The sequence below is a fragment of the Melospiza melodia genome, chromosome 5, assembly GCF_035770615.1.
Source record: "Melospiza melodia melodia isolate bMelMel2 chromosome 5, bMelMel2.pri, whole genome shotgun sequence".
NCBI lineage: Eukaryota > Metazoa > Chordata > Aves > Passeriformes > Passerellidae > Melospiza > Melospiza melodia.
This window is the reverse complement of record NC_086198.1, coordinates 83,591,130-83,615,130: the sequence shown is the minus strand read 5'-3', so window position 1 is coordinate 83,615,130 and position 24,001 is coordinate 83,591,130.

The following is a 24,001-nucleotide window of genomic DNA, read 5'->3' as shown; positions in this document are numbered from 1 at the left end:
TGAGAGCCATGGATGCACCACTGTTAAGGAAAGGTGAACAACACCTGTGGGTATAACTTCAAACCAAATTAAGTGGCCTTTTAAAACTAGTGCAGGCCAGTATTTTTCCTATCTTGGACATAATGGTTTGAAAAAGATTTTCACTAGCAGGGGAAAATCTAAAGGAGAGCAAAGAAAGGATTCAAAGTTCATAATGATCGCCTTGCTTGAATTTTTGTGTTGTCAGATAAACTGCAAAAGGAAAATAAATGAATCATTCTCATGTCCACTGTGGATGAAGTTACACAGCATCACAGAATCAGAGCTGAAAGAAACTTTGACATGTTCTTTCAGGTAACGTTACCCCTTCTAAATATATTCTGTGTTAACCTTGAGTCATTAGTCCAGGTGGAGATCTATTGTTAACAGCCACTACTGTGATATTTAGAGATGTCCTTCTCAAGGAATCAGACTACAGGAAACTCAAAAGAAAAAATAAGTTCTTATTCAAAATGTGTATACCCCAAAGCCTGCTGTGTGAGAATTATTATCATCTCTTCTTTTGAAGATCCCTTGTATGTAATGTCTGACACTTGGATATTGGCAGGCTAAGAGCATAGGTTAATAAAACTTTCAAGAAAATTTTGAGAAATTCAATTTTTCCCTTCATTGTTCCTCATAAAAAGATGCATATAAGCACTGTCTCTATTATAGAAAGTATTTAATATTTTTCAAAATACTAATTTTCTTTCAACTTTAATTTTTTTAAATCTAGAAATTTATTAGAATTTACAACCTCCTAAGATGCTCCCTTTCCTTGTGAAACTTAGCTAGTCAACCATTTTCTCAGAGGATAAATGCAGCATTCTTGCCAGATTCAGTAATAAGTTTCATTTAAAAAGCAATTTGAGAAAACAAAAAGAGCAAAAAGTAACATCCCTGGTAACCTAAACATATATTGCTAAGTCTACTCTGTGCTCTTTTGAACTTTTATAAGTAATCTTGAACTGAGAGCTGCACTAAGCTTTTTCTTAAAGATCTGAACTGCAGAGAAACAGTCCCTTTAGGAAAAAATTCTTTTGAACTTTATATATTTGAATCAGCTGGTTTAGATGGAAAGCTTGTAAGAGCACTTTTGCTACATGAATTTAGAATAAAAATAGCATATTTAATTTAGTGCATATACATTGTTGGAGGAGGATTTCTGAAACTACTTTTCTAAAGCTCTCTCTAATCTTTCAAAGCTTATGAGACTTTAAAAAATATTTCATGTTCCCACAGTTTTAATTGAGCTGCATGTACAGCTTAATGGAAAAGGAGAATTTTGAGAAGACATTCAACAGGTCAACATATCAAACACAGCTTGATAAAATGTTGCTTAAGGTTAACAAGCAATACCTCGCATATTATCCAAGCTTGAGAGAAGCCAAGAGATTACATTTCTGCTGTTGAGAAAATGGTTCTTTATCATATTCAAATTTAAATGCCATTGGGAAATTTCTTTGCATCTGTGTTATATCTAATGATTTTTACCAGACTGATTTTTAAATGATGCACTGGGATGAATTATTCAGCCAGAAAACAGAGCATGTAGTTCACCTTCCTTCCTGTCTCTCCCTTAGTTAATTACTGTTTTAACAAGTGGATGACTTCTAGAAGTAAAACATTTTAAAGGATGGAGAACTCGCAATACTCCTGGTAGTCTGTTGCAATGGCTGCTAACTTTTGTTACTTAAAAATCTCCACATATTTCTGGTTTAATTTTTTCTAGCTGTAACTTCTATCATTTGCCTTTTGTTACATTTTTGTGTGAAATACTGAAGAGCTCCTTCTTAAGAAATTTTTCGGTCTCCTAAGATTTAATATGATCAGATCTCTCCAGAAGCTTTTCTTCTCTAAAGTGATAGATTTTGAGTCTTTGACTATAAGCCATTCTTTCTGATACCTTGATTATCGTCCTGGCTCCATTTTTAATAATCCTTTGGTGTACTTAAATTCACTTTAGAGAATTGCATCTACTCTAAACCAAGCCTGTGTGACTCTTGTACTTACACTACAAATGATGCCCATGATGACAGCACAGTGCTCTTCATCCTGGCTGCACTACTGAATATCATTTGTCAGATTGACGATAGTGCTAGTTTTGTGTTTAATACAAAAAAAAAAGTCTGCTGGAGATCTCTTTTCAGAGAATTTGTTCCAATATCCACTTTTTACTGTTTTTCTGCCCAGTCTTTCCTAATTATTCTCTCCATTTCCTTTCCTTGACTAAACTATATTCCAATACTTGTGATACATTCTTCTAAAGTATCACACCTTGACGTGATGCCCATCTCCTGTACCAAGTAATGGTAAACTCCTGTTGATGTTCAGGAGCAGAAAGGAGGAAGCTTAATTTCTTATTTCTCAATATTTCATAATATATTTACTGAAATCTTTAAAATATTATGTCACCAAAGTACTGATATATTTTAGTCTGCAAAGTATTCGTTGAGTTAATAGATCATAAGGTAACAATGATAATAGATACAGAGGTAGATATAGATACAGATCTAGATGTAGGTATAGGTAGATATATCAATGCAATTGATATAGCACCCTTTAAATTCCTAAAATCACCCTCTAATTTAAATCACTGTGATGTTAAGCCCTCTGTCTTTTTAGGGACATATGAAGTTTCCAATTTGCCTTAGAAGCTTTAAAATTGTATCTATGGGAGATTGGGTAATATTAGGGGTTTTAAAATGGAGCTCAAAATTGCTATTAATTCAAAGTACTTTTTCATAAATTGTGTCAGTTATACAAAGTCCATGGCTATGCTTTTAAATTTCCTCTTGCCTCCTCATTAAATAGAGGCATAATTGTTCACCATGTAGAATGGAGAGAATACATTTTCCTTTAAATATACTAATTTCACTCTAGGCATCAGGTCACTGTAAATTCACCTTTCTCATGGAAACAAGTAAAACATCAAAAATTTCTTCAGAGGTTACCATTATGTCAATTTCAGTTTCTCTGGAGGATGGTTTACCAGGTTAGGGAACAGGAAACAAACGTGTAATGTGAAAAGTCTAGAAGATTTTCCTATGAATCATATTATGATTTATAACTCTTATGTGATTTTGCAGGAAAAGCATGCAGGGAATGTAATAATAATGAGGAACAATCTGTCACATTGTTAATTGCCTTTCAAAGAGATGTAGGCTGCTATTAGGCTGCCCTTAGCTTCCTCTCACACAGCCCCAGCTCTGCCATGATCTCCTCATTGGTGCTGTGCTGCAGGCTCCGGAGCAGCTGGCCCTGTGCTGCTGGATGCTCTTGAGCTCCTTCACATCCTCCTGGAGCTGGGGGACCAAACACAGATGCAGTAATTTATACCAGTGAGGGCTTTTGCAGTGTCTTATTGACAGTGACAACATAGCTGGTGTCCATCATAACCTCCAGGGGCTCTCAGAGGTGCACAGCTCTTGATTATTTCTTTCTAGAAGTTTGAGATATTAATTTGACTCACATGAATTGTAATTTTTTAATTTTTGGCACTCTTTTTTCCAGTCATACATTGCAGCGCAGAGATAATTGAAATAGAAATCCTAAACAACTGACTACCAGCAAGCAAATAAATAAGTAAATGAATAAATATATATTCCTATGCCATTAATTGTTGAAAAAAACTCTATTGACTACAATGCTATGAAGGTGGCAATACATAGCACAGGAAATAGCATTTAATGGAATTCTTCATTCTTTAATTTGGCGTTGTATAGCAAGATGAGAACTGAAGAGGGGAAATAAATTACTGCAGGATCTCCTAGGATGTCTAGGATATAAGCAGGAATGGTTTTCTCACAGTATAGGGTCTCCATACTCTGTGCAGGCATGGACATGTCTTACTAAGAGTATTTTACCTGGTTTTACCTAACCACCAAGTTTTAGGTGAGATTCCAGATTTCATAGCTGGATATTTCTAGTGCCTCTTGGGACACAGTTTAATATTATATACTATGTTTTTGAGACATTGGGGTATATTTCCACTGCTAGTTTGGAGCTATTCCTATCTAGCCCTGTGATGAGGTCTAGAAAAGGAGGGGAGCTGCGCCATTTAGTGACTGAAGAAGCTTCTCAGAAGCCCAAGTGGACTTTGACATGAAAACTAGGGACAGGATAAAGTAACTGTCTGTGTTTTTGTATCTAATGCCTGGGAAAGTGAACCCAGTAAGCCAGGACAGATCTCCAATATGTAACATGTATCTTTTAAAGGCTGTAGCAGTTGAAGCCCTTGGAAGCCTTTTCTATTAATCTCTTATAAATGTTCCCTAGCCAAAGATTCCCAAACTAAGTGCTAGGAATTTGGCAACTATTGATTATATGAGGATTTTGACATGCAAATCACAAGGTCAAAAAGTTGGGGTTTTTTTAGAGAAATTCTTTAGTGTATAAAATCTGTATTTTTCAGAGGAGAGAAAACCATAAAACAAACATTAACAGGAAAGATGACTTTGTAATGTGCATATGACTCAAATCTTATAGAGGACATCTAAGAAAACTGTAGTCTTTTCTTGATGTTTTGTGATCGATATGTTTTGTAGCAGACTCCTTTCCTTCTATTTTTAATTTCTAAGGTTCCTTGATGTCAAGTATGCATGTCCCCATTTCCCTGCATCAGATAATGGTATCTGTCTGTTTTCTTCTGTATTTCAAGGGTTCCTATTCTGAAGTGTTATGTCTTTGTCTGTTGCTGCAAATTACTTCAGCACAGTAATTTAACTGATTATTCACATTTCAGATTCCAATTCTTTGGATTCTTAAGCCAAACTTTTTCAAGGTATGTTTAACATTATATATTGTAATAATTTTCAACATCCACATTTATTATTTCTGTTGTTGTTTCTCCTTAAGGTACAGAATGTTATTAACAAAGAGTCAGGACAGATATCAAATCTATATTTGAAATAGTCTCAGTTGATAGCCAGTGTATTATAATATACTATTATTATTATTCAACTATCCCACATTCTCATGTAACATTGCTTAAAACATTCATTCCAGGATTCTTTTTAGTCTATGGATTATGAAATTTCTAAAAAATTTACGACATCCAAGCCAAAAAAAAAGACTGAAATAGTCACATTCAAACCACAGAGTTCCCCCACTTTTATATTCATGACACTTAATTCGAATCAATGGTGTGATATCCTGAAGAATCAGAACACAAAGGGTTAGTGCAGAATCCAGCTTTATTTAATCTTCATTACTGATCTGGAGGTGGAAGCAAACAGCTCATTAACAGAATTTGCAGATGCTAATAAATTGAGAGAAGTTATGTACCCGAGGGAAGATTGCAAAATAATAAAAGGGCATCCAACTGGGGCTTAAAATGTGGACAGAAAAAACCAATTTAACTCAGGAGAGCTAGTATTAATACAACTCAGAAAATAATTAAAAGCACAAATAAGAATGCAAATTAATTCCATACTTCACAGTAGAGAATGAGACATTGCATCAGCAGAAGAATATCTATTCTTTTAGGTATTTGGAAACAAAACCAAAATCTTGATCTAGAAATAGAGCCCACCATTGATGATCAGCAAAATAGGCAGGCAAAATGGATACTTAGAGGCATAATGCAAGATGCTTCTGCTTTAGGATTTTCTGTGAATTGATGAAGTCTCTAATTTACTATACATAATCAGTGAACTCCTGCAGGGGATTTTTCAGATCTTTAGTTGTCTAAATATTGTCATTTTTTAATCAGTCTCTTAGGAAGTTCACTAGATTTAAACACAATGAAAATTTACATGATATTGAAGCCTGGAATTTGAAAATTTAAAGATTGCTTGTGCCTTTTAACCTTTAATAATTTTTATTAATTAGAAAATATTAAGAACTTTATTAAAATAAGTAAATTTAGGAATCGATGTTATTAAATAGAAAGTATTACAACCCTTTGACCTGGCAGGAAATATTCACAAATCTATATCATTATTTTATAAATTTTATTTAAAGAGTTAAATAACAATGCTATTGTGGTTTGAACTATACATTGTTGGATTTAACATTTAATATAAATTTCTATCTTTGGACCTTTATAGCTAAAGACAGTGACATGTTAAAAAAAAATCAGCAAAAGCAATAATTATAAGAAGATCATAGTTTCTTATACTTCTCTACATTAGATTTCTTCACTGTGGGAAATAACATCTCAGATATACAGAGAAATAAAACTTGGGCTGCTTGCTTTGGCTAGCTTTAAAGTTAGTCATGAGCTCATGAGGACATAATACCATTCAGATGTGAGCCTGAGGTTTTGCTAAACATTTCCAATGATTTTGACAGCTAATCCCTGTTTCTTTTATATTTAGAAAGCTAAAAGTATAATTAAAAAGTTCAGTTTGTGTAGTTTATTTTCCAAACATAATACAGGTGGCTGTATACATAATGTTTTCATTCCAGTGATTTCCTAGCCATAACACTTTTGCCCTTACCTTTTACCCTTATTTATTTGTTTAATGTTCATATCAAACCAGAAAATGTTCCCTTTCTGTTTCCAATACAACAATTATTCTTGCTTTTCTGCCTTCCTTTTATTAGAGTGATATTTACTGCAGTAGCACTTCCTCTGCTTTCCCTTTCCTTCTCTAATTGCATTGCTGACTATTTGGAATGATTCCCTCTGTCTCTAAAGACTCTTTAAGATCAGATTAGTTGATCATCTCATCATTTTTGCAGTCCCTTAGTTGGTGGTGGCCCTAGAGCTTCTCATTTTGAGCTTCACTTAATATGATGTTCTCTTGTCATTGCCACTCAAGCATATGCATCACAGCTGTGAAGCTGCAGAACATGCAGGTTTTGGCAGCTACCACGCTTGCTTTGTGTTTGAAGCAGATGAGATAAAAAAGAGCTGTAGCATCCTGAGGCACAAATGATCACATATGGGGGAGAAGGAAAGAAAATAAAGATTGTGTAGGCTTTGACCTCAAGTGCACATTTTTGTGTGACTAGTTGCCTAATGATACACATCTGTGAAATCAACATTGTATGCCCTCTAAAAAAGGGCAGCACAATTTGTTGATGTTATTGTGGACTGACAGAGCATGATCGGATCAGCATCTGTAAAGTACAATTGAACTGAAGAAAAATGAGGAATACTGGAAATACGTAGGCTTTGCAGACAGGCAGAGGAGGATGAGCAATGGAATGGAATTTCAGCTAATATGTGTGGTATGTCTGGAATCCCTACCTGAGATATAGTATTAAAATTGAATTTCCCAGAAGAAATATAGGACTGTCAGAGAAACACCACTGGCAGCATGAGGAAAAAAAAATAGTCATTGCTTTCAATCTGTTATTTATCTGCTTTACAAGCATAAATCAGTCATCATGCTTTAACACAAATAGTCAACATGTCACTTTCTCCTATGCAATTCCTCAGGTATCCAGTGAGACAATCCTCTTGGCTGTCAAACACACGTACCTTGGAATTGCAATCCCATACATTTAGGGCCAGGTTTGCTGTCTTTCACCAACTGGAGCCCTCTCATTCATCACACTAGGTCAGGTCACCAGACTAGTGCTGGTGGGCTTGCTTGGCCAGCTTCCCTGTGTGGCAGCTGCAGAGGGCTGACTGTGATTAATCATGTTGCAGTTACAGTGCTATATTAATTGTTTTGATTCACAGACAAAAAGAAAGACTTTCAGTTGTTAGGTCTCTAACAAGACACAAGTCGCCACTTTAGTTTCTTCAAATCAGTGCTAAAACACTGAGAAACAGTATTAGTCTCTTATTTTCTCTTATGATTGTGATTCATGCTACTGAGCATCATGAAGGATCTTCCAGTCAAATAAGCTTGCACTGTTTTGAAGATTGTAAAATAAATTAATAGTTAGGATAGATTAAGATTTATTTTTATTTTAAAGTTTCATATTTTCTCTAAAAATGGTCGTCTTTTGAGCTCTTGTGATCAATAGCTTTTGCAGTTTTTAAAATCTTAAAACTTAAGGAATATCCATATTTTTATGTTTTTTAAAAAAATATATTGTGGGATGTAATTAAGAATCTACAGGAATTATTTCCTTTTTGTCCCAGGAGTGACAAAACCAGGAGTGAAGTCCAACACTCCTCACAGCTAAACTCAGGGTCATGTCTTTGCCTGGTTTATGGCCAGGGTGCTTAGCACTGTTCTGTTGTACCAAGTTCTATCTTCATTCTCTACAAAATCCATACTAAAGCTTTAGTTTGTGATTTCAAATAAGAGCTTAGTAAGCCTAATACATTTTCCCTACCAAAAAAGTCAACAGTTTCTTGGATTCCCATCCTCAGCCACAGAGTCCTCCCATCTTCCATACTGTTGTTCATCTGATACATGGGTGGTGATCAGAAATTATCCACTTGAGTGGTGGAGGGAGGGAATGGTGTTTCTTTACTGATATCTTAATTAGTCTACTGTGGAGAGAAAGAAATGTCCTCATTGACAGAAAGCCAACAGACATGTATGGTGAGAAGGAGTTGCAGAGAGGAGGACAGAAATCTGTTCTGACAGCAGAAAGCATGAAACTCACCTTTAGCATCTGGTCCACAGCTTGCTGTGTTAAATAAAATTGCTCCCATTGGGTTGGAATCCCAGGAAATTCTGAATTTTTTATTGATTTTTATGGTGTCCACATAGTTTTACTTATAATACTCATAGCTGAATGCTCCAGATAGGTGTGAAAATCCAACAACACACTTTATTTTACTGCTTGTTCTATCTTTAGTTCAGCATTCAGGCAAATCATCACTGAATTCTTCTCTCATTCTTGCCTGTAAAATAGTAAGTATCTCTGTTGAAGAAAAACAAATTATGATGCTGCGGAAGTGGACAGAGGAAAATAGCAGAGTGGTGGTTCTTGGGTGGCTAACATCCCCCTTGGATATAGCTGAGGATGGGGTGAGATGGTAGCAAAGAGCTATCCAGCTCCTTTTGCCTTTATGTTTGGAAGCTTCGAGACCAAACAAGTTTCCTGTAACCCAGAAAAATTATTCCCTATTCAATGTCTCTATTCAAAACAAAAAAAAAACACCCAAAAAACCAAACCAAAAGAAAGAAATTCAATGTATATTGTCTTTTCTATCCACTATAAAAGGTTATCTGTTCTTTGAGGAGCAAACTGCAGAGAAGCTAAAGGTTCCACTAGATTTATCTGCACTGGTTTATGACATTAGTACCTTTGGCTGTGTGCCTTGCCTCTCTGCTCATGCTGAATATACTACAACAGATGCATTCCCCTCATCAAAATTCCTTCATAGCTTTGTTTGTTGTCATTATTCTGCTGTCTTTCATTACTTGAATTAATATGTTGATTTGTGAACTTGAGTGACTCAGGTAACAAAGCGTGCTTCCTTCTACTCCTCCTGCTATAAGCCAGTAAATTCTGATAAAACATAAAAAGTGGATATCATGTTTTATCATGTAGCTATTAAATCCATTGGCAAACATCTGTCAGAGTGCTAAGAAAAATAGCAAGAAATTATCCAAATCTTAGTCTTAGAATGCTGAAAAAGAAACTATTTCAGATATTTTGTTACATCTCATTCTCTTTAAGGTTTTTCCAAATATTTTTTTTTCTTAATGTAGAAAGCTACATATTGAAAGAAATCAGTCTGTAATCAACTTGTCTACATAAGGCCATGAACTTTAGCTTTTAGGTCAAAGAAATGAATCAAAACTTTGTTCCCACAAAAGTCACCATAACTACCAGCAACACTGACAAAGGATTTATTTTTGATTCAGTACCAGCTAATTGTATGCGATGATACACATTTCAATGCATCATACAAAATCAAGCAGAACAAAAATCTTATAGTGAGGCAATCACAATATAAAATGAAATATCTTTTGTCATACAAAATTCACCTTTTTTTTTGTGCAGATGGACCAGTACATGCAAAGAATTGGAGTATTTTAGCATAGCCCTTTAGAAACTAGGATAGAAATAAAAGCTCTGCAGAGACAGATAAAAGTGATCAATAGAATACAACGAATTTTCCAATACTTTGGCTCTGAACCAGTGCTCCTCTGGTTTAAAGGATAAATAATTCAGGAGGAGAAGAAGTATCTAAGAGTGACCTAAGAGAAGGAGGGATCTTCTGGTGGAAATATATTTTATGTCTTTACTGCTGACAGAGGAAATACAGTGAAGATAAAAATGGAGTGTATGGCTGAAACAGCAGCACTTTGATCCTGGACTGTCCTTTTAAAGAACTACATCCTTCAGAGCATGGTATCTGTTAAATCAGCTGTTATGTTTCTTCATCTACATGTGGGGGAAAATGTTGTTACAGAGAACAGGGTTAAAAAACTCAACACTGAATTTCAAAATCTAAAACAGAGAACCCTTTAATCCAGTCCTGGTCATAATCAAATATCTGCCCTCATAAATTTTTATTGTTCTTAATGAGCAAGAGTTTTAACAATTATTGAGCTATGAGTGCATGTTAAAACCTCCCAACCCCCATCTATATATCTAAGATTAGTCAGAGAATTTGATCAAGTTTCTGGTGCCGAAAATAATTTCTTTAATTTTATGGATAATAGTTTGTGTGAATTATAAAACAATAACAGATTTTTTTCCAACTTTTTTTTTTTTTTTTAATGACAGTTATATTCAACAGACAGTGGAATGGGTTGCATCTCCCAGGAATATCAAAAAAATTGTGAAAATATATGTCATCCTGTCTTCATTGAAATTTGAGCTGGCAACATAACCCAGTGGTGGAAATGTGAAATGGAGGTAGCAATAAGTAATAAGAGCAATAAGGGACAAACTTTCCTGCTTTTTTTCTTTGCAATGCTTGAAGACATCACAGACTGTTACAAAGCCTTCTGCTGAGACCTTCATCAGCTAGAATGCTAGAGCTGCCTTGATCCTTCAGTTTAATTTTCTAAATCCTTGAGTGGACGTGCCAGCTATTCTGCTTCACCCAAATCACAGGAGGTATGGGGTATAACTGTTTTATAAGCAAAACAGTTCTCTAATCCCTTAGCCAAGGTTGTTTCAGCTTAGAGAAGCTGAACTACATTTTCCAAGCGAACTCACTCCTGAACTCCTGCACTGCAGCTAAGTTTTAGCATGGACAAATGCTCTTTTCCCTCTGGCTTTCCCATATTTGACCACACTTAGAGTGCTGCAAGGGGAGGGCACAGAAGAGGGTGCAGAAGCAGTTATTCCATCTCTGCCTGCTGGTACCCCACTGCAGCTCCCAGCCTGACACACTTTCCTCCTGCCTCCTGTTTTCAGGAGAAAGGCAAAAAGCCTCTCCCTAGAAACAGCTGGTAAAGAACTGGCACAGATTTTCCTCTTTGGCCTACTATGCATACTTTCCTATGTATTTCCATTCTTTTGTATTTTCTTAACAAAGAGATTGCCTGTATAAATAAATAGTGAGGCAATCACACTTCCTGTTAGGAAGATCTGGAGTTTAATTCAAATGGCTGTTCTGGTTTTGTTATGTGTGTCTATTTGGGTGGCAGTCATGAAAGGAAACTAATCCACAACTGCCTATCTTCCCAATCCCCATTCAATTATTTAATTTCACTGGTATCTTGATGCCTAATTCATTTCAATACTCCTAAAAAACACCTCTGTGCAACTTCAGGTGGTTCATATACCAGTATTATTTTAGGTTATCTTAGCTACAGAAGATTGATTTCAAAATAAGACACTCTTTAACATCTTGTACCTTCTCCCTGTTCACTTACATTTTACTTAGGTCAGCAGTTTTAGAATAACTACAGACTTGTTCATGAATGTGACTGTTGTCATTTTGGCTACACTAAATTTGGCATCAAATTGCTCATCAACATCCAAGATGCTTGCTCTTGTGGTAGGAGAATAATCAAATTGTCATCAAAGATCAGTAAATTAATGTTTACATTTTGTGTTTGAATTCTCTAGTTCCTCAAATACTGTTCACAGAACAAGGAGAAGGACTAAATGGAAAATGTCATAAGAGCCTGATTAGAAGCTATATATTGTAGCAGACTTAGAAAAGTTGTTGCAAAACTGAATCCCCAAATGTGTTTTCATATTCATCTACCTACTAACTAACATGTTACCTAAGATTCAGCCATTCCTAAAAAAAGTCTTCTGCCTCAGTGGCATGACGTCTTCCTTTTCTTGTCTTTCTTTGCCTTTTCTTGTATTCTGATTAATTTTATAATTTTTATTTTAATCTTTTTGTATACTTAGATACATTAGTAACATACCTTTTCAGTGCCTGTGCTTTGGTATGATGTCTCCCGATTAGGTATTCTTTTTTCCACAATTATCTATTTTTTATAGGCATAGCAAAAAATAGAGGCAGTCCTTCTTGTGAAAATATTGAGGATAGAATTTGTTCAAAAAATATATTTCCTGCTATTTCTCATATGCCAAAGATTTTGATGGTATTTAAAATTTTATTCCCTCAATATACCCACCTCATCCCAGAGTCTTTAGGTATAATTTTGCTGTATGTACTGGTTTTAAAACAGTACCTGAAACAAGACCAAAGGCCAGCTCTGCAGTCAAGGCAAAGATACAGCTGTAATGCAATATAACTATTTCACACAGGACTAATGTCACAGTCATCTAAATGTCACAGTCATATATTAATATATTTAAAAAATTAACATTCACCCATCCTTTGTCTGTCTTCCATTTCCGCCCTTCAAAGTATGCATGGCCATGCCAGGAAGCATCACCTGGAACAGGCAGGGAAAGTAAGTAGGAGCGAGACAGCTATTCATGACCCTATTGAAAATAAGAGGTGTTTTTAAATTACTCAGATGTAGGCACACAGACGCCTATCAACTCTTCAGTCAGGTGAGTGTTGATGCTACAAAAGTTCAAAAAACATATGTTATCACATGGAAAGAAATTTCAATGTTTTTCTCAAAATACAGAAATTGATCCAATTGTGGAGATATTTTTCATGGAAAAAGTTAATTATTTTCCTTGATGATTTATTTTTTGTTTTTTTTTTTTTTTTTTTGGTGGTTTGTTTTGTTTTTTGGTTGTTTTTTTTTTAGTTTTGTTGGTGGTGGTGTTTTGGTTTTGGGGTTTTTTGTTTGGTTGGTTTTGTTTTGGTTTTGTCTTTGTTCAGCCTCTGCTGGAGAGCTGCTGCTGCTGGAGCAGAGCTTGGCTGAATCTTGCCACTGGGAGAAGTGCTCTTTTGAGAGAGCATGGTGTCATAAACATGGCGTTGTCATGTTGAGCTTTTTGAATGTGTGCTGACAATACCAAATCAATATTTCGATCAAGTATTAATCAAAAAATGACTGATGTTATTGGTAAGCAAAATAATATTTGGTGTATTTAAATTCAGTAGAAGCTGAGCTCAGTTTTCAATCTGTAGAGGATATGATTAATATTGCAAAGGGTATTTGTTTGTTTCTTTCACACTGTCCAACATTTAGCAGAAATTCCCTTCTCAGGCCAACATGATGCATGTGATTCACAGATCCATGGATCATAGCAGAATGTTTTCTTTCAGATTAATGGCTTTTTTTGCTTGATAAATTAATTGCTTTCTATGTGATGGAAAATGTGTGCACACATTAAGCAATAGAAGGTGAATGAGTAATTTGCTGACTTTCTAACCTGGCAATGCATTCAAATTTCTTGATTTAGAGAAATTCTGTAGGAAATATGTAACTAAGATCCAGTTCTAGTTCCTCATTTGAGTAACTAAAGGTGTAAATGTAGTAGTATTGTTCTTAACATACACAGCTTTGAGTCAGCAGCTAAGCTGTGTTATACATAGTTAGCTTCTTATTAAATACATTTAATTGAAGGAAATGTGAATCCTTGGATGAATATTATTCAAGTTTCAAATTGCAACACTTGAAGGAAAGGACATGCAGTGATTTTAGGAACATGTTGAGACAGTTCACTCTGGCTAACCGCAGGTTCAGTCTGACATTTCAATCAGTTCCTAATATACTCCAACAACAATTATTTCAATAGACTTTAATGAAAGAATTTGATTAATACTATATAATTTACACTCTTTTCTTAGTATACAGATACATCCAATTTCGCTTTATTTAAAAAACCCCTCAAAAACAGAGGAAAAATTTTCAATCTATACAGAAAGACTTGTGATGAGTAATGTGGCTTAAAATCAGCAAGTTTTAAAGTGTGTTTGTTTTTTACTTACTGTCAAAAAATGTTGTGATGTTAAAAAGTGGAAGTGATGTCTCCCAAGATGCCTGGGGTGAAATCTTGAACCTACCAAGATGAACGGGAATTTTGTCCTTAACTTCAGGGATTTAAGCTTATATGTGTTATTGTGTCAGAAGTGACTAAAAGCATAAAATCTCAGTCCCACCTGGGAGCTATCTCTGACAGTACAAATCTAAGAAATAAGTTGAGTAAATAGAGGTAAGAAGTTCTTTACCACATGATAAATAGCCACAAAAAAAGACATACAAATCTAAACACTAATAATTTTGATTAGATATCCCATCCCTGCATCATGTTCAAGTAGCAGAGATAGAAGTAATTTGTTTCCAAATACATCCAGTGAGATTATTAACCTCTTATAGCTCTGATTCCAGTAGATTTTGATTGTCTGCATTGATACCATGCTAATATTTTCTTTGCAACATTCAAAATATATTACAGTAATGTTAACCAAGGTCTCATCACAGCCATTATAAGAAACATAGGTGCATGTAAGAAAGATGGGTTCAAGAAAGGCACATGTTAAATCTACATAGGGATTGAAGGTTATGACTTGAATTTAGAATATCTGAACATCCCCAGTAGCAATGCCTCCTCAATTCTGTGGAATAAAATACATATTTAGGACTATATAGGTTTTAAAATTAAACGCCTAGGTTATATTTTGTTCTGTTTAATGACTGATCTTCGTGTTCCATAAAAGGATAACAATGTTTAAATTTGGGGGGAAAAAATTGAGCTCCATATGAATCACATTTTTCTGCAGCAATAGACATCCCATAAGTAATAGATTTATGTCCAATGCCTTGCAATATGAAGCAATACTTGACAGAGATAAATCAGCCTGAGAAAACTGAAAAAAGCATGAATCAAAAGAAAGGGGGAAAAGAGAAGGTATTAAGACCAGACAAGTATAAAAAATCTAAGTTAACTGAATAAACATTATGAAAACAAAATATAGCCAAGGGAATAGTAAGGAAGCAGCATAAATACTTCAAAGCAAGTCTTATTTTCATGAAAAACAATATTATGATTAGTCTCAGTTTTCTAGCCTAAAGGTATTTCTCTCAAATTCTTTTGTACATTATTCATATTCTTAGTATAAAGAGCCATGTTGGCTCTGTGATGATTGGTAGCAGGATAACAACAGAAAGAGCTGCTTTGCTTTTTGCTTGTCTTTCTTATTTGGGCTCAAATGGTAAAGTAGCAATGGAATTTGGCACTCTAGTGTCTACCTCCAGTCTCACAGCTAGAATTTGATTCCCAGCATTCACAGCACCCTTTGAAAATGATGAGTCAGACAGATGCTGGCAGGCTTCCAGGTCTTGGTTACATGTGTGAAAGGACACTGCTTTCCTTTTAAAGAAGGAAAAAAAAATCTAAGATGAGAAGTCAAAGTTTTGTACCCAGAGAGAAGGAGGATGGACTGAATTTGCATTAGAAACCTCTGCACCCAATTAGGGAGCTGAGGAATGTACACTACCCATAAGAATACATCTCTTAAATTTCAGATTCTCAAGAGAAGGGGAGGAAACAAATGTTATAATGATTTTTTTAAGACATGTTTTGTAAGATTAAAAGCAATATGTTAAAAAATTAATATAATGTAGTAAAAAAAATCTTTAAAATCACTTTTCACCTTTCACCAAATATCAATTAACATATCAATATTGATCTCATAAACATTGTTCTTCATTGAAACCCACACGACCTGGAGATATTATGTGAAACTCCTCACAGGAAGGAACAAGGGAAGACCTTCTGGCAATGGCAGAGGTTGAAATTACCTGAACCACCAGCAGAACCACCTTGCTCAGAAAACCAAGCATTGAGGTCTGGAAGCTGGGTCCAACCTGGGTTCCAAAGCTTCCCCAAATTCAAGAACAGTTGGTACGATATCTTTCATTTAAACCAGAGCCCCCAGTTTCTGATGAAGTAGAGAAAGGGGTAAGGGGGGATCAGATTCACTTTTTGCCGCACACAAGGGTGACCTCTTCTGGTCAAGGACAAAACTGTCCACCCTTCTCAGCTGATTTTTCAACCTCGTTTTTTAGCCTAGGAGAAATTTCTCACCTCTCAAAGGAAGTACCCAAAACTGCCCTAACATTGGGACTTTATTCATCAGAAAAAGGAAAAGTCCAAATGTGCCTGCTGTATCAATCTGAAGTTTGATATGTCAATTTGATATATCAATCATTTATAGATACTTATGGTTCATTCAAAGTTACCCCACGAATAGATTACCTGGTTCTATGATTGCCATATTTAACTCTGCACAAGTTCAGAGTGCAAATCTTCAAGAAAAAAATTAAAAAGAGTGCTGATTTGTTAACTGTATTTGCAGATGGAATTTTTATGCAATTGCATGCACAAACATAAATTCCCTGATGTATTTCCAAAGGAGGTGACTTTGTCAGTAACTGCTGCTGAATGTGGCTGGAAGGAAGTTGAGGAGCACCCTCAAAGGGCACCATAGGCCAAAATGTGTTGGATGAGAGCCCAGAAGACTGAAGTGAAATCCCGACCAGCAGAGGTACCTGAGTGTTTTGTAATCAGGCTCAGCAACACCACAGTTCATCCTTAAGTGTTAAAAATTTTATTAATATTTAAAAATTTCATAAATGCATAATACCACATATGCTGGAAAATTATTTCATTTAAACATTAAAAGAATAATATTTATTATTTTAATGGTAATAACTGACTGAGACTTTTCTCAGCAGAAGTGTTTAAATTTTTCTGTAAAACAGTGACAGGAATAAACCTGTAAATGATCCATTTCAAATTATTTTCAAAACTGACTATCTTCTTTTGCTATTAGGATGAAAATACAGACATAAAGTCTTTGTTATGGTTGGTGGTTACCATAAGACATACACAAAATGTATGGAAGGCTGCTTAAATATTTTCAGTGCAATGACTGAGTCTTCTTAAATATTGTAGCTGTTACAACAGATGAAATTCCATCTGTAGTTGGTAGTAATGCAAGTTTAATTCAATATTGTGTTAAAGTAATTCTCTTGTTGATGGAATTTCAATTTACCAGGCACTAAAAGGGCCCTTTTTCAAGAGAAGGTTAGAAACATTTTTGTGAGTGATGAAACCTGTGAATACTATTGCTGACTTTTCAATAACAGAGATTTTATGACATCAGTTCTCAAATTCTGAATTCTTGAGACACAAAAGCAGTAGAGAGCTAAATTAATGCTTTACTCTCAATTGCTTTTTGAAATATTCTTTGCAAAAGATGTCTGTCCTTATCTCTGAGGAGCATCTAGCATCCAATCCAGTACCCATGAACTTTGTTTATAAACATCCTGATTATCTCTAAAACTGTATTTAACACCTCATTGTTTTAGACTTTAAAAATAACTTAATAGGAAATATGAATTCTGTGATAACTGGGAGCCTAAAATTGTACTTGAAGCAGTCTATTTCATCTTCTTCTCAGCCGAAAACTGCTTTTAGAAGTCACCAACAGATGAATATATCTGCATTTCCAAGAGGTACAAAGAGAACAGGTTTCAGTGTAGATCCCATCCAGGAAAAGGTTTGATCTTAACAAACATAGATTGTTCAACGCTCTGAACTTCAGCCCAGCTTGGACACAGATAACAGAATTGTATTACTGTAATTTTATTGATTTAATTCATCTAGGATTTTTCTTTGTGGTTGGAAAGGAGCTTTAAATATATAAGAGAAGATTTGGTCACTGGGAGCTAAAATGCTTTACTTTATTGAGGAAACATCTGGAAAACTCAGATACTTTCATATACGATGCTGGCAACATCAAAGCAGAACTCTGAGTATATTCAGATATAATTGGGAAGTCATTGAAAATCTTTCCATTATAACTTCTAAACTGCCCCAGCTGCTAAGAAAAACACTGCCACACTGCCACTGGCAGTCACACACAGACCTGTTTGAGAGCTCTGACTCATACAATTCAAGTGGCTGGGAATCTCACCGCTGCCACAGGAAACAGGCAATTTCCAGGATACCTCTATTCAGGGCAAAAGCCTTTGTTAAACGCTTGGCTTTTTGATTGAAAATATGGAGCATGGTGGGATTAAAGAGCATCTATTCAGTCAACCAAATGAACTCTTACAAATTTGCAGCTCTTTGCTTAGTTCCTCCTGTATCTCCAGGGGCAAGAGAGACAGGGGAGCATTGCCATTGTGGTCAGCTTTTTGTTTAATTTTCTCATGTGAAATAATTCATCACATTTAACACTGAGAAATAAATAATGGGTAAGATAAGTGTATATGTGTGGCTGTGAAAAGGAAATACTTTGAAATACTGCCTTGAAATACTGCTTTCTTTTTTGGTACTCAAGTGCAGAAATCTAAGGAACAGTCTGAGAAATGCCTCTTCACGCTGAAAGGCTAAATTTTGGTATGTGCTATCAAAAACACTTATTAGCACTATTGTCTGTTGTCTGGTTTTGATGTGTAGGTGCAGATCCACTTCTTATGAGGATTTCCACTTATTTTTGAAATTTCATTTGACCACTTAGCAGTAGAAAATAGAAAAGCATGGACCACTTCTATGGAGGAAATATAATAAAAAGTCTGAGATGCAACAGAATTCATGAACATACTAGCAATCTTATTTAGCTCAGATCTTATTATCCTGCATCTGAATTTGTGTTATGTAAAACTTCACAAGTAAAATTCACAATTAAGAATATTTCTTTTGTTAAAAAACAAATACATATATAAAGTGAGGCAGCACACAAAAGTATTTTCAAAGCTCAGGTTTTGTATCACAGCCAGACACCTCAACAGTGATAATTCATCAGTTTAAAAGAAAATTCACTGAGTTTTATAGGTCATTTTATAAGAAAAGGAATCAGTCACTTTTCATCATATCACGCAATCATATTACTGGGGCCAGGGTTTCTGTTTTAGACAAGGTAGGACTGATGAGCTGTAGAGTTCCTCCATTACCACACTGCTATGTCATAATCTCAGGATATCAGACAGGGCAGTCAATGCTATGCAGCCAAAAGCCACGATCATAGTGGCTTCCAGAAAACTGCAAGCTCTTCCTGAACCTTTCAAATTGGTCATATAATAGAATGAAGAGAACTGAGGGTTTAGTTCATCACCTGACCTTTGGTAAACAGATTTCAGGTCAGAAGCCAGGTCAGCATCCACTCCTCAGTTTTGCATTTCCACAGATAATTAGATATCACATGCCATAAATGAGATAAAAAAATCAAATCCTAATACCTACAGGAAACCAAGAGTTATATTTAAAAGTCTTACATCATCCTGACCAGGAATTCTCTTACCGAATGACTTATTTTCTGACATAAGTTCTAGAACCTACATCATCAATTTAATAATTACAGCTTCAGTGGTCTGTTCATGCCTGAAGGTTAGCTTGCCACAGCCATTTTCTAGATATGTTGATGTACACATAGCCACCACCTGTCAAGATTACCCTCATATGTCCTTTTAGAAGTAAATCTTCTAGTCTGATACTCTTCCTTGATTCTTACAAAGAATTTTGATCTTGTTTCTTTTTCTGCCATTTGTTTACAAGGGCAGTCACGATTTGCTGATACAGCTAGAAAATGGACATGTTGAATGCCAAACTTCAGATATGGCAGTAATCTAACTATAAAAGATCCATGGCAACTGGTAACTGCTTCCCAAAGTTCAGATGGTGCTACTGCGTCATGGGAAGGGAGCCTCTCTCACCTACTGCCATTCCCAGTCCTTGTCTTTATCTTTACTAAGCTGCTTCAGTCCTCTCCTTCCCAGAGGAAAGGAAAAAACTTAAAGCCTTCCCCAGTCACAAACATACACATAAGTTTCTATGACTTTTGGGGCTGGAAACCCATCAGCCCTGGATGATTCCCAGCACCTGTGCATGATTTCCTTACAAAATGGGACCAGCTGCCTTTTTAAGGGCCCCAGAACTCCCAAGCTCTGTAATACTGGAGTGGGGAGAAAAAAAAAAATTCTTGAATTTTACTTCAACAAGCACTGGAGTGGAAGATAAATTAGAGCTTATGGACTCATGAACAGGAGGTTAAGCTGAAGGCAGAAACAGAGGAAGGGCAAAGTTGGGAGGGAGTAAGAGGATCTGCTGTAAATCAGGAAAGAACAGTGAAAAAGAAAGAACAACAAGGCTGAAGAAAAACAAGTATTCTGGAGGAGATGTAAAACATAGGCAAGGAAGGGAAACAAGACTAACTGTGCATGCATAAGGGAAGAGACATGAGGTACAGTAGAAAAATGAAAACTAGAATTAATATGAATGTGGGCAAGGCTATTAAGGTGAAAAAAATCACTTCTGCTTATAAACAAGGAAAATAAAACCCCAGCTGTTGACTTACTATATTGGTATACATTGAAAACTGGAAGAACTTACTTACAAGGAGGAGCCAACATTAGAAATTATTTCAAAAGTAGGGTTTGGACACGGTAGACCAGAACATCTGTTCGGAAGCCATTATGGTCCATTGTGCAAATTTTTCTTAGTTCAGTGCTTATTGGCTTAATAGAGTGCTCAGCAGGAATCCTTACGGTCCCCTCTATTAATCTTGCTGTCAGCCTTGCACAAATTCCATACTTAAAAAAATATTCCCACCCCTTAGCCCCCTACACTTACAGCATGACAAGAATGCAGAGGGAGTCAGACCCACTCTTCAAAAAACAGAAGGCTGCACAGTGAAAATACTGTGCATTGCAGGGGTAACAGGGGAGAAAGAGACACATTGCTGTGCTTGGCTTCCTCTCACTCCCTTTTCCTTTATCTAAACACCTTGGTTTTTTCTGATCCTCTGTTGTTTTTCACAGAATCAGAGGTTTTATCTCTTCTAAAGTATAAGACATCTGTCCCTCATCACATTCCAAAACACAAGGGACAGAGTTCTACTCTTCACTCATCTCTATCTGCATCTTCCACTCAAAACAATCATATAAGTAGAGCTTCTAGCCCAAGGACTGACAGATTTCTTCTTGATGTTTGTCTGCATGAAAGGCATTAAAAGGATTACTGCAGGAGGGGATATAATTTTTCCTTCTGCAGTCAAAGCAGAGTGTATTAATGGTTTTTTTAGCTTTTGGAATGATACTTCCTAGGCAGTGTCCATCTACAAGGTAGTTAGTACAGTTGCCTCAAATAGCTAGAGGAAATCTTGCAACAAAGTTGCATGGGATTTTTTCTAAAAATATCTTCGTTATCCAGTATATGCAAAATAGATCCTGAAACATCATTAATTTTATGTTTTCCCTTCATTCCTGTGCATGATAAATTGTCAGAGTTTTTCTCTTCCAAATTAAGTAAGCTTTGATTTATCTTTGAACTAGATACAAGGCAGGGGTAAATTTTTCCTAATTGAACTGTAGAAAAATTGCAGAGAAGTGTTGACATAACCTTAATCATTGTGGTTCTGAGGGTTTGTTTAGCATAGTTGTTTGCTTTGGAATAGTGAATTTAGAGAAAAAAAATCTGCATCTTGCACTCCACAAAGCACATCAAGGTCTAAAGGCTACATGCAGAAGTTATTGCAAAATACTTAACTTTCATCTGGACTTGATCAGTCCTCTGCATGTAATACATGCTGAAGACTGCAATCTAGCCCATCTTTCTCTAGAAGCAGGATTTTGGTATCACTGAAGAGCTTTCTCGTGGATCCTGCCCTGAAGTTCAACCTCTTTTGAGATTACTCTATGAAGAATTGTTGCAATTGCATTAATTTTCTCTCTCTCTCTCTTTTGAAAATGCTTTTACTTACCAAAATCTTTCATGGTGCATCTAAGTTTTGCAACTGAAGATGAGGCTGAATTTTCCAAGCAGTAAGCAGAATGAATAAAGCAACAGATTACAGAAAGCTATGTAAATTATTCACAGGATTTAGGATGTTTGGTTATGTCTTGAATTAATCAGTATGGTTTTAATTACACTTGTTACAAATGAAACACATTTTTTACTAGAGGATCAAGGAGCCAAGTTTGAAGATAACAGACTTTTCACAAGTTTTCTACCTTCTGTCATGACAGATCAGGCTATCATTCACTGCATGATGTGTATTACTCTTTTAACAGTAATGTTAGTTTTCTTCAGGGCAATGTCATAACAAATAAATATAAAGCATAAATGTGATGTCTTTATATCCTTAGCATCTGAGGTGTGAGATCACCTACATTAGCAACTGCCCTTGAGCTAAACAAGACAGACTGAAAATTCAGATCTCTAGAAGATTTTACTGCTGTTCTTGTGGTTAAGAATTTATAGATTAAACTGGTGCCAACTTTTACTATACATAGATTGGATTTTTTGGACTTTGTTCAACTTCTAAAAGCCTGTTTTGACAGCACAGATTTGTCTATGGGTAAAATAGCTTAAAAACAGGCAGAATGCAGCTTCCCTTGTAGCTGAAAATAACAAGTTGAAAGGAACTCTGAAAGAATTATATAAAAAAAAACATTAAGGGACAGACATGGAGTTACTTGGAGTAAACCAGCATAGCTCTTTGAAATTCAAAGAAGCCACACTGATTTATACCAGATGAGGATCTGCCCATAATAAAATAAGTTTAAAATTTAAATATTTACACAACTGAGGTATTACAGAAAGTTGAAAAGTAAAATACTTTTCTTAATCTTTCCAGTCAAAGTTCCATGACTTTTTGTGGTTACTGGGATGTTTCCACCATGTTATATTTTTAATCAAGTTACTGGCTCTTAATTTGCTGCAGACAATCATATACCTGTATCTGCATGTAAATCTGAGCTGAAAAAAATTAAGCTGAATAAAAATAATGTTATTTCTTTTTCTAAAAGAGCTTTACAATTAACAAAAGATAATTGCCCTTGAGTTACAAATACAAGGTGATAACTAGAAAAACCAGGTTTGCTAACATATAACATCTGGGCAGTTGTCCTGGTTTCAGCTAGGGTACAGTGAAAGTATTCTCAACAAAGAAAACCTACGGAAATTTCAGTGCACTTCTGTTCAGCTGAAGGCTCTCCATAAATCTGATCTTCCAACCCTTTGAGTTCTCCCTCTGCCTAGTGCTCAGGTCTTAATTCCTGTGGATTCCTTTTCCCAGACCTGTACTCGTATTTATCGACAGCTTCCCTGAAGGCAATGGCTTAGTCTGTGCTGGAGTCCTTGTATGTAAACCAAAGATATTTTAATAAAAGCCTCTAGATTAAAGGTGTTCTGCTGGGGATTTCTCAGTACAGTCTTGTGTTCAGGTCCAAGTATACCTCAAGGAACATGTGATCCAGTAGTGTTAATATTTTGTGTAGCTCTTCATGCTGATCCATAGTCCAGATGTTCCAGCAGAAATTATCTGAAAGCCAGTACTCTACTTGGGACCATTTCTTTTTTTTTTTTTTTTTAATACAAAAAAGTGAGTCAAGTTATCCACCTGGAATAATGAAAAGAATTCCCCCTCCTACAGGAAAACATCTCATTTTAGTTCACTGATGTTGCAGAAAAAAAATTAAATCCTCTGAACTTTCACTATGCCTTCTGATTTTGGAAGCACTTAGTGCATAATACCTGTTCAGTTAGCTGCCCAAGTGTTATTAGAAGTGCCTGGTGTTTCCTTACACAGGTAAGTATATTAGGGCTGAGTTTCAGAAAGTCAAAAGGTGGTTTACCATTGCTGGAATGTCAGATGTTTGGTCTTTGCTTACCAGAAGCACACATAAGGAATTCTCCATTGTAGACCCATTTGTTTTTCATACAAATATGTCTGTATATTAGCTGCACATCTGGAGCTTTTGATTATTTGATTTTTATATGAGTTGAACAAATTACCTAAATGAGCAAGCACTTTTCAATGGTCTTT